Source organism: Myotis lucifugus, unplaced genomic scaffold, assembly GCF_000147115.1.
Source record: "Myotis lucifugus unplaced genomic scaffold, Myoluc2.0 scaffold_258, whole genome shotgun sequence".
NCBI classification, from domain to species: domain Eukaryota; kingdom Metazoa; phylum Chordata; class Mammalia; order Chiroptera; family Vespertilionidae; genus Myotis; species Myotis lucifugus.
In genome coordinates this window covers 1128639-1137054 of record NW_005871306.1, presented here as the reverse complement: position 1 = coordinate 1137054, position 8416 = coordinate 1128639, and the positions used below count along the sequence as shown (strand labels likewise).

The following is an 8416-nucleotide window of genomic DNA, read 5'->3' as shown; positions in this document are numbered from 1 at the left end:
AATGGGCTAACCACATTTTTTAGAGAGTCAAAGACTGCAGAGGGATTTGGTTAAGCTGAGGCTGTTTTAGAATAGGGACAGACACAGGGGGAAGAGTAATGGCTAATGTCATTTTGACTGGCATTTATTGAGTGATCGCCACGGGCCAGGCAGTTTTAAGATTTCATCACAATTAGCTCATTTAATGCTCAAAAGTGCCCCATGTGCTGGGCGGCCGTGTTATTCCCAGTTTACAGGTGAGGCCCAGAGGAGGGGTCACTGGGCTGAGGTCCCCCAGGAGCGGAGCACGTGGATTCAGCCAGGTTCTGGGGCTGTTTCACTCAGTTCTGGTTTCTGGGACAAACCTGCTGTGTTGGCGGGGGGAGCTGCTGGGCCAAAGCCCCTCAGCTGAGAGTGGAGTGGAGTGGTGAGGCAGGGTAGCTCTGGGTCAGCTATTGAAATGAGGGCAGCTGAGCTTGGGTCTGGACTCAGGATTTGTTGATCACTTTAGCCTATTAAGGGCGTGGCTCTGACTTGAATCTCTTCCCCAGCATTTCCCCCCAATCCCAGCATCCTCTCTGAGGGCGTGGCTGGAGAGGGCACACTATATTCCGGAGACTTGGAGCTCATCCAGTTCACTCTCGGGTCTCGCTTGGAGAGGGTGCCCATCGGACTCCCGAAGGCCGGCGGTCTCCCGGCCCCCTGAGGACCCCCCAGATCCTGGTATGTTCCGTGCTTTGTCTACATTGGTTGGTCTATGACTGCGAGTTATTCACGTTCTGGAGCAGACAAATGTGGGTCCAAATACGACCGTCTCTCTTGCCCACAATAAACACACTCGCTTCTCTTTCCCAGCCCGGGAGTGAGGACCCCGCTGGGCCCGGCGGTGGTGAAAAACAGACCAGGCTGTGCAGGCCTGCGGGCTTCTGCCTGTGGGCAATGGTCTTCGTAATAATAGCATGTCTTCGTTGCGTGCTTGCTATGTGCCTAATTCCCCTGGAGAAGTTTACAAGTGAGGACTTGTTTATTCCATCCAAATATACTTGTTGGGGAATGCAGTTGCCTCCATCTGTAAAATGGGGACACAGAGGCAAAGGGAGCCCAAGGGAGATGGCAGAGGCCGCAAGCCCAGAGTCTTGGTTTGAACCCCGAAAGCCAGATCCAGGAGCTCACTCCCTGTATGGCCACTCAGGCACAGCTTTCTCATCTGGGTGATGGGTACTGAGTCTGCCTAGGTATCCAGAAATGGTGCCTATCATAAGTACGTAACCAATGTTAGCTGTTAGTATTCTCTATTCTCCGAAGGCCAAGGTCAACCACTTAGTATAGATAAGAATGGCATGAGTCAGCATGGGCTACTAGATCAGGCTAGAAATCCACTTTATTCTTGTTCTAGAACCTCAAGGAAGTTAGAGAAGTTGGTAAGTCAGAAAGCAGGTTAACCCCTGATGGCTACCGTCCTCATCTGCCCAACGAATTGCATATACAGGTCATTAGGAGAACGAAATCACACTATGATTGGATCAATTGCATGTGGAGTTAAGACTGGCACATAGCAGGGGCTCAATAAATTGTATTACTTCCCCCTTTTCTTATTCTTATCTGTTGTTACTTTTACTATGATCGCTGTTGTTGTAAAAGTAAATCAAAAATATGAACACACTTAAATATCCGAATGATTTCAGCAGAGGGGATTATCAGCATTGCTATTGTAGGCGTATCCTAGGTTTTATCAGTCTGTTTAATAAGCCTCTTAATATTTGAGCCAGGTCATTATTCCTCTGCTCAGACCATTACCATGACTTTCAGGTTCATTCACAGTAAAATGTGGTCTTTTTTTTTTTGTCCTTTTATTATTATTACTTTAAATTGAATTTATTGGGGTGACATTGGTTAATAAAACTATATAGGTTTCAGGTGTACAATTCTACAGCACATTATCTGTATATTGTATTGTGTTTACCACTCCAAGTCAAGTTTCCTTCTGTCACCATTTATCTCCCCTCTATCCTGTTCTATCTCCCAACCCCCCCCCCCTTAAAATCTGGTCTTTACAATAACCCAACAACCCCATCTCAATTTTCTGACTTGTCTCCTCCTCTTTTTTTTTTTTTTCTTCAATTAGCAATAATCGCGCCTTGGGTAAACCTCATTGGCACTGCGCAAAGCTTTGTCTCCTCCTCTTACTCCACACAAGCCACAACAAATGCTGGCTTCCTTGCTGTTCCCTGAGCCACTGGGCACATTGCCTCCAGGTCTTTGCATGTCAGTGCCTTAGCCTGGAATGCCCTTTCCCCAGCACTCCGCATGGCTCTCACTGTTCCCCCTTCAGGTCTGGACTCTGTGTCCTCACCTGTGCAGTCTTCCTGGACTAGCCCATTTAACATCACCCCTACCTCCTCCTCCTACTCTCTTCACGCAGGTAAGTAACAGCACATACCCTTCAGCCATATGCCCCAAGGCACCTAAGGCGATAGGCTCTTATTTTCCTCCATAGCATTAACATTTGATACACGATAATCTCGTGTAATACACTATGTTAACTCCACCAGGATAGGGTTGCTTTCCTGCTGCATCCCCCGGCACCTAGAACAGTGGCTGGTCCATGGAAGGTGCTTAGTAAATATTGGATGAGTGAGAAACTAAGTGAATGAGGGGATGACAGAATCCAGGGGCATGTTTATTTAATTAAACAGAACAGCTGTGTATTGGGACACTTCCTGTGTGCGGCCATATTCCACAATGTGGAGGAAATGGGCCCTCCCTTTGAGGGGCCTGCAATCTAGTCAGCTGGTAGGACCAGCGCACATCCAGGTCGAGGCATAACCCAGCAAATGTCGTAAAGGAGACACTGAACAAAGGGTGACTGACCAAAGAGACAGTGAGGGCACTGGGAGTGGGCCTGGGGGCTGGCAGGAGGGGTGCAGACTGATTTTGGCACATGCATGGCATGTGGTTTAGGGAGAGTCAGTGTGGCGGAGGAAAGGGGGTCAGGCAGCGGGCACAAAGCAAGGAGATGGGTAAGCAGAGTGGTTTCTCGAGTGTTTATCTGAAGCTTAGTATATGGAAATCCTCAACATTTTATTCCCCAGGGCGTTGAACGGTTTGGGATTCTGTTAATTTAGAAAAAGTTTATTTCTTGATTTTAATGAGAGAGAGAGAAAGAATAATCAGTCCATTGTTCCATTTATTGATGCATTCATTGGTTGATTTTTGTATGTGCTCTGACCCAGTGGGACTAGCAATCTTGTATTGGGACAGGCTTCAACCAACTCTACTCCCACAGGGCCATTTTTAAGCCCCACCCCCCTCCTTCCACACTGTGCCTAGGCCACGCCTCTTCCTGTCCTGGAGGCCCGCCCCTCAGTGGGATTCTATGTTAATAGGCAGCTATGTTTTAATTATACAGGTAAAATATGAATATGTTTTACCAGTAAAAAGATAAAAATATTTAGCCACCACCAAACGGTCCTGGATACTTGCCCACAACTAAGAATCACTTTTGGTAAGGGTCTTCCCAATTTTCATATATTTCCATATTTCTTTCCTTTTTTTCTTTTTTAAAAATATGTTTTTATTGATTTTAAACAAGAGGAAGAGGGAGAGAGAAAATTGATGAAAGCCCTAGCTGGTTTGGCTCAGTGGATAGAGCGTCCGCCTGCAGACTGAAGGGTCCCGGGTTGATTCCAGTCAAGGGCACATGCTTGGGTTGCCAACTCGATTCCCAGTAGGGGCCCCGCAGGAGGCAGTCGATCAATGATTCTCTCTCATCATTGAGGCATCTATCTCTCTCTCCCCCTCCCTTCCTCTCTAAAATCAATAAAAATATATTAAAAAAAGAAAATCGACGAGAGAGACTGATCGTCTGCCTCCTATACGCCCCCTACGGGGGACCGAGCCCACAACCTGGGCATGTGCCCTGACTGGGAATTGAACCAGGGACCTCTTGGTGCATGGGACAATGCTCAACCACTGAGCCAGGCCGGCTGAGCCTTTCTTTCCATTTATTTGCTTATTTAGGTACAATTGGCATATAACTATATTAATGTCAGGTATGTAACATAATTATTTGATATTTATGTATTATGAAATGATCAGCATATATATTTATGTGCATGTAAACATAGGTATGTATTTATGCATAGTATATGTATATACACATACATACCTGTATATTATATACACATATACATGTTTTTCTTTTAGAAAATATGTTATGGTGTGTGTGTTTAAACAAAAAATGGTATACCTTTTTGCAGCTTGATTCCTTTTTTTTAAACTTTTTCTTATTGCTTAAAATATTACAAAGAGCAGTACATTTGTCTCCTTTTTTTCCCCCTTGACTTTCCCCCAGCCTCCCCTACCCTCCAGTGTCTTGTGTCCATTGGTTGTGCTTATATGCATGCATAAAAGTCTTTTGGTTGATCTCTTACCCCCCCCTCCCCCCGCCCCCCAGCCCTCCCCAGCCTTCCTGCTGTAGTTTGACAGTCTGTTTAATGCTGCTCTGCTTCTTGATTCCTTTTTAAAATTTTTTATTTAACGACGTCTTGGTGATTTAGCCACATGGGTACATGTGGCCTTACTTCATTCTTCCCAGGGCTGTCTATTATGTTTGGAGATACCATAGTTTATGTGGCCATTTTCCTTTGATGGATGTGTAGGTGGTTTCTAATTTTTCACTATTATAAATAAACAGTGCTGCAGTGAACATCCTTGCGTCCCTGAGGGGTTATTTATTACTCTAGAGTAGGCATTATGATTATATGCTTCTCTATTTATTTATGCTTTAATTTGTTTAATGCCTATTTCTCCTATTAAAACCTAAGTTCCACAAGGACAGAAATACAATTTGTTTTGTACCTCACTCTTTAATTACTACCTTAGTCAAGTGCCTGGGACAAAGGAGTCCTCGGTAAATATTTATGGAGTGAATTGGTGAAAATGTTGACTGGGGTCACGGGGTGGTTTTGCATCCTGAGAGGAGGGAACAGTGACTTATGTTGGCACAAGGTGAGATCTTGGCACAGGGCAGCAGCAGGTGGCTACTAGGGGGGTTAGGAAGAAGCGTTCTGGGCTAGAGGAAGACAGGTCCAGGCGGCCTGGCGATGAGATTCCTGTACTGATCAGGAAACCGGAAACAAGGAACAGGAAGGAAAGGGTGCAGTTGAGAGCTCTTGGGATGGAAGGATCTGTAAGATGTGCTAATTGACTAGCTCTGATGGGAAGGCAGGTGTGGAGGGTTAAAAACTAGTTTAGGACACTCATTTTTTAAACATCTATTGCCTCCCACTTCTATGCAAAAAACACTGCTAATTGCTTTCGGGACATGAGTTTGCACAGCCTTTCTCCCCTCCCCTCCAAGAGGAGTTGCAGTCTATTGGGGAAGATGGACAAATGCACAGGTACAGCAGGCATGCGAGGGAGCGACTGGGTGGGAGGGGACCCGACCTGGGCCACACCAACTGGACTCTTGCTGTTCCAGAAATGGGCGGAGGGGAGGATCTTCTCCCTGGCCCCAGAGCCACACACGCCGACTGGTGAACATTCAGGAAATGGGGTGTCCAGAAATGTGTGTCAGCGTACATTTTTAGAAATTAAGGACATTTAGGTTGGTGACAGAGCTGAGGGTTGGCCTCCGTGTAGTCTGGAAGACAGGACACGCACCGAGGCCTGGGCCCTCAGGCAGGCTACTCCACCATCTGGTGCCGCAGTTTCACCTTTTTAAAGAAGGGCAGTAACAACAAAAAGGGCGGAGATTGATAAGATTGCAGCGAGCCCAGTGACAGGTGTCCCTATCAGTGACATTTCTGATTCTATGGCCGTGCCCTGGACGCGAGGACAGGAAGCTGTCCATTGAGGTAAAGGACTGCGGGTCTCAGTTTTCATGCCTCTTTGTGTAGCCAGGAGGAGATCACTAAGGAAATAATCCGTTGAGGAAGAAACCCTTCAAGTTTAATAGTTCTCGTGGTTTTACTTCCATTTCCTTTCAGTGGCTACCCGGGTGCCCTTGGAGTAAAATCCAGTCTTCACAGGCCAGGGGATCCTGCCAGCCACGCTCTCAGAAATTCTGTCCTGATCCTCAGAGACATTGGGAGTTTTAGGCAGGGCCCTAATGTACTCAGGTTTGACTTTTGAAAAGCTCAGTGTGACAGATCTATGATTTCTGCTGGAAAGGTAGTTCTTTGAACGTGGAGTTCACGTCCTTCCAGCTGAATCCCTGGTATTGGGGAAAATGCCAGGCACATCATGGAGTCGGCATGCATTCTATTGATTGAATGCATGCCTCGCCTCTCTGCCTTTAAAGCAAGATTTAAACTAGCCATTTGGGCCTGGCCAGGGTGGCTCAGTGGTTGAGCATTGACCTATGAACCAGAAGGTCACGGTTCGATTCCCGGTCAGGGCACCATGGCCGGGATTCGGGCTCGATCCCCAGTAAGGGGGTGTGCAGGAGGCAGCCAATCAATGATTCTCTCTCATCATTGATGTTTCTATCTCTCCTTCTCCCTCTCCCTTCCTCTCTGAAATCAAATAAAAATATTTAAAAAACAAAAACAAAAAACAACAACTAGCCATTTGGTTGTGTTAGGAGGAGGATGTAATGAGATAATGGAGATTACCTCATGCCTGGCACAGGGTAACCATTTACTCATTTTTCATCCAGTATTTAATGAACATCTACTATGTACCAGGCATGGTTCAAGATTCTGGGGACAGAGATGGGGTGTGGGGGTGAGGCTTGGCTAGTGTCTGCACAGGAAAGGAAACCCTGTGGTGAAGGGTGGTAAGGAGGGGGGAGGAGATAGGAGCTGAGGTTGGAGACCTAGTGAGGTGGGGAGGGAGGAATGGGCGATGAGGGAGGCCCCATATCTGTGCATAAGGACAAGGCCCAGGGGGCAGGTGCTGGATGTAGACTCCTAGCTCTGCTGCTTCTGACCAGTGGGCTTTGGGAGAGCCACTTCATCCCTCTGCCCAGGTTCATCTACAAAGATGGAAAAACATAGGCTCTACCTCAGAGGGTTCCCAGGAGTTAGAGTAAATGAGTTACAGAGTAGAGAGCATACGCTGAGGACGAAATAAACGTTAGCGCTTATCAGCCAGCCTCTTGGCACTGGTCCTGCTTTTGGCAGAGAACTTTTGGAAGTAGCAGGGCTCCATCCCAAGGCAGAGAAATGCAGAAGGCACTCCTGGGTGTGGGTTTGCACAAGTCCCTCCTCTCCATGGAGTTAACAGGCTGACTCGGACCAGAAAGTAAAAGAAAATAAAAAGCCTAACCAACCAACTATATAGACAACTTCCTAGGCCATTTATGGCATCGGGTTGAGAGAGCTGGGAGAAAAGAGGAAAGTGAGGTCAAAGACTCTCAGTGTTCTTCCTAGTAAACTGCGAAACCTTTCGGGTTCCAGGTCCAATGTCAATAGCATTAGGAGAGCTGACACTTGGGTGCCAGGTATATTCAAAGTCTTACACAGCCCTTTGTGGAGTTGATACTCCGTGTAATTGACCATTGGTCAACACAGAGGAGTTGGGGGTGCTCACCCAAGTGCAGTTAAAAATCCAAGTATAACTGCTGATGCCCCCCCAACTTAATTACTAATAATAGCTTACTGTTGCTTCGAAGCTTTACTAATAATGTATATAGTCAGTTAACACATATTTTGTATCTCATATGTATTATGGACTGTATTCTTACAATAAAGTTACCTAGAGAAAAAAATACTATTAAGAAAATCATAAGGAAGAGAAAATAGATTTCCAATATTGTTCCAATAGGAAAAAAATCCGTGAAGGTGGACCTGCGCAGTGCAAACGCAACAAGCGTCACCCTAAAAACAACCCTTTGGCTGGTGTGCAACACAGAGCTTCCCTATGCTATGACTTGGGGCAACACAACTATCCAATGAGGCAGGTGATTAGAGATTATCATTCCTATTTTACAGATGAGGAAACAGGTCTAACCAGACCCCAGTGACTGGTTAGAAGACCCACATTTTAATTCCCTTCCCATTGGAATGCATTTTGAACTCATTGATTGATCACTGCTACAGGCAGACATCATGGAGATACAGCAGAGAACAAGACACAGTGGCATCTATTTTTACGGAGTTTAGTAGGAGGAGGACCGGCAGGAATGAATAAATTACTGGGGTATAATGTGTAGTGAGTATAACCACGTGGGTTTGAGATCTGGGGTTACCTGGCAGGGGTGCGTGATTTAATGTTAGTGGCTAACGCATCTCTCTACCCATTCTTTCTTCGTCAACATTCCATGATACTAAATACCATTAGGGGTGGAGAGTTGTGGGAGGAGGTCTGAGAGTGAAATCTAGAATTCATTACTGGACATCTAAGTGGACATAGAGTAGGAAGTTGGAAATATGTTTTGGGAGTCGAGGTAAAGGCCTGGGTGAGAAAGATACACATTTAGGAGCCTTGTTAG

General features: G+C 46.1%; 1 protein-coding gene across 1 annotated transcript in view; it reads left to right on the top strand.

Moving 5' to 3' along the window:
• The first annotated feature begins 565 nt into the window (after nucleotides 1–565).
• The window catches only part of ZNF217 (zinc finger protein 217), a 39314-nt gene continuing 31463 nt past the window's right edge, over nucleotides 566–8416 (top strand). The window contains exon 1 of the mRNA XM_023762728.1: nucleotides 566–702. The gene's annotated coding sequence lies outside the window, so the exon portion shown is untranslated. The remainder of the gene's footprint in view (nucleotides 703–8416) is intronic.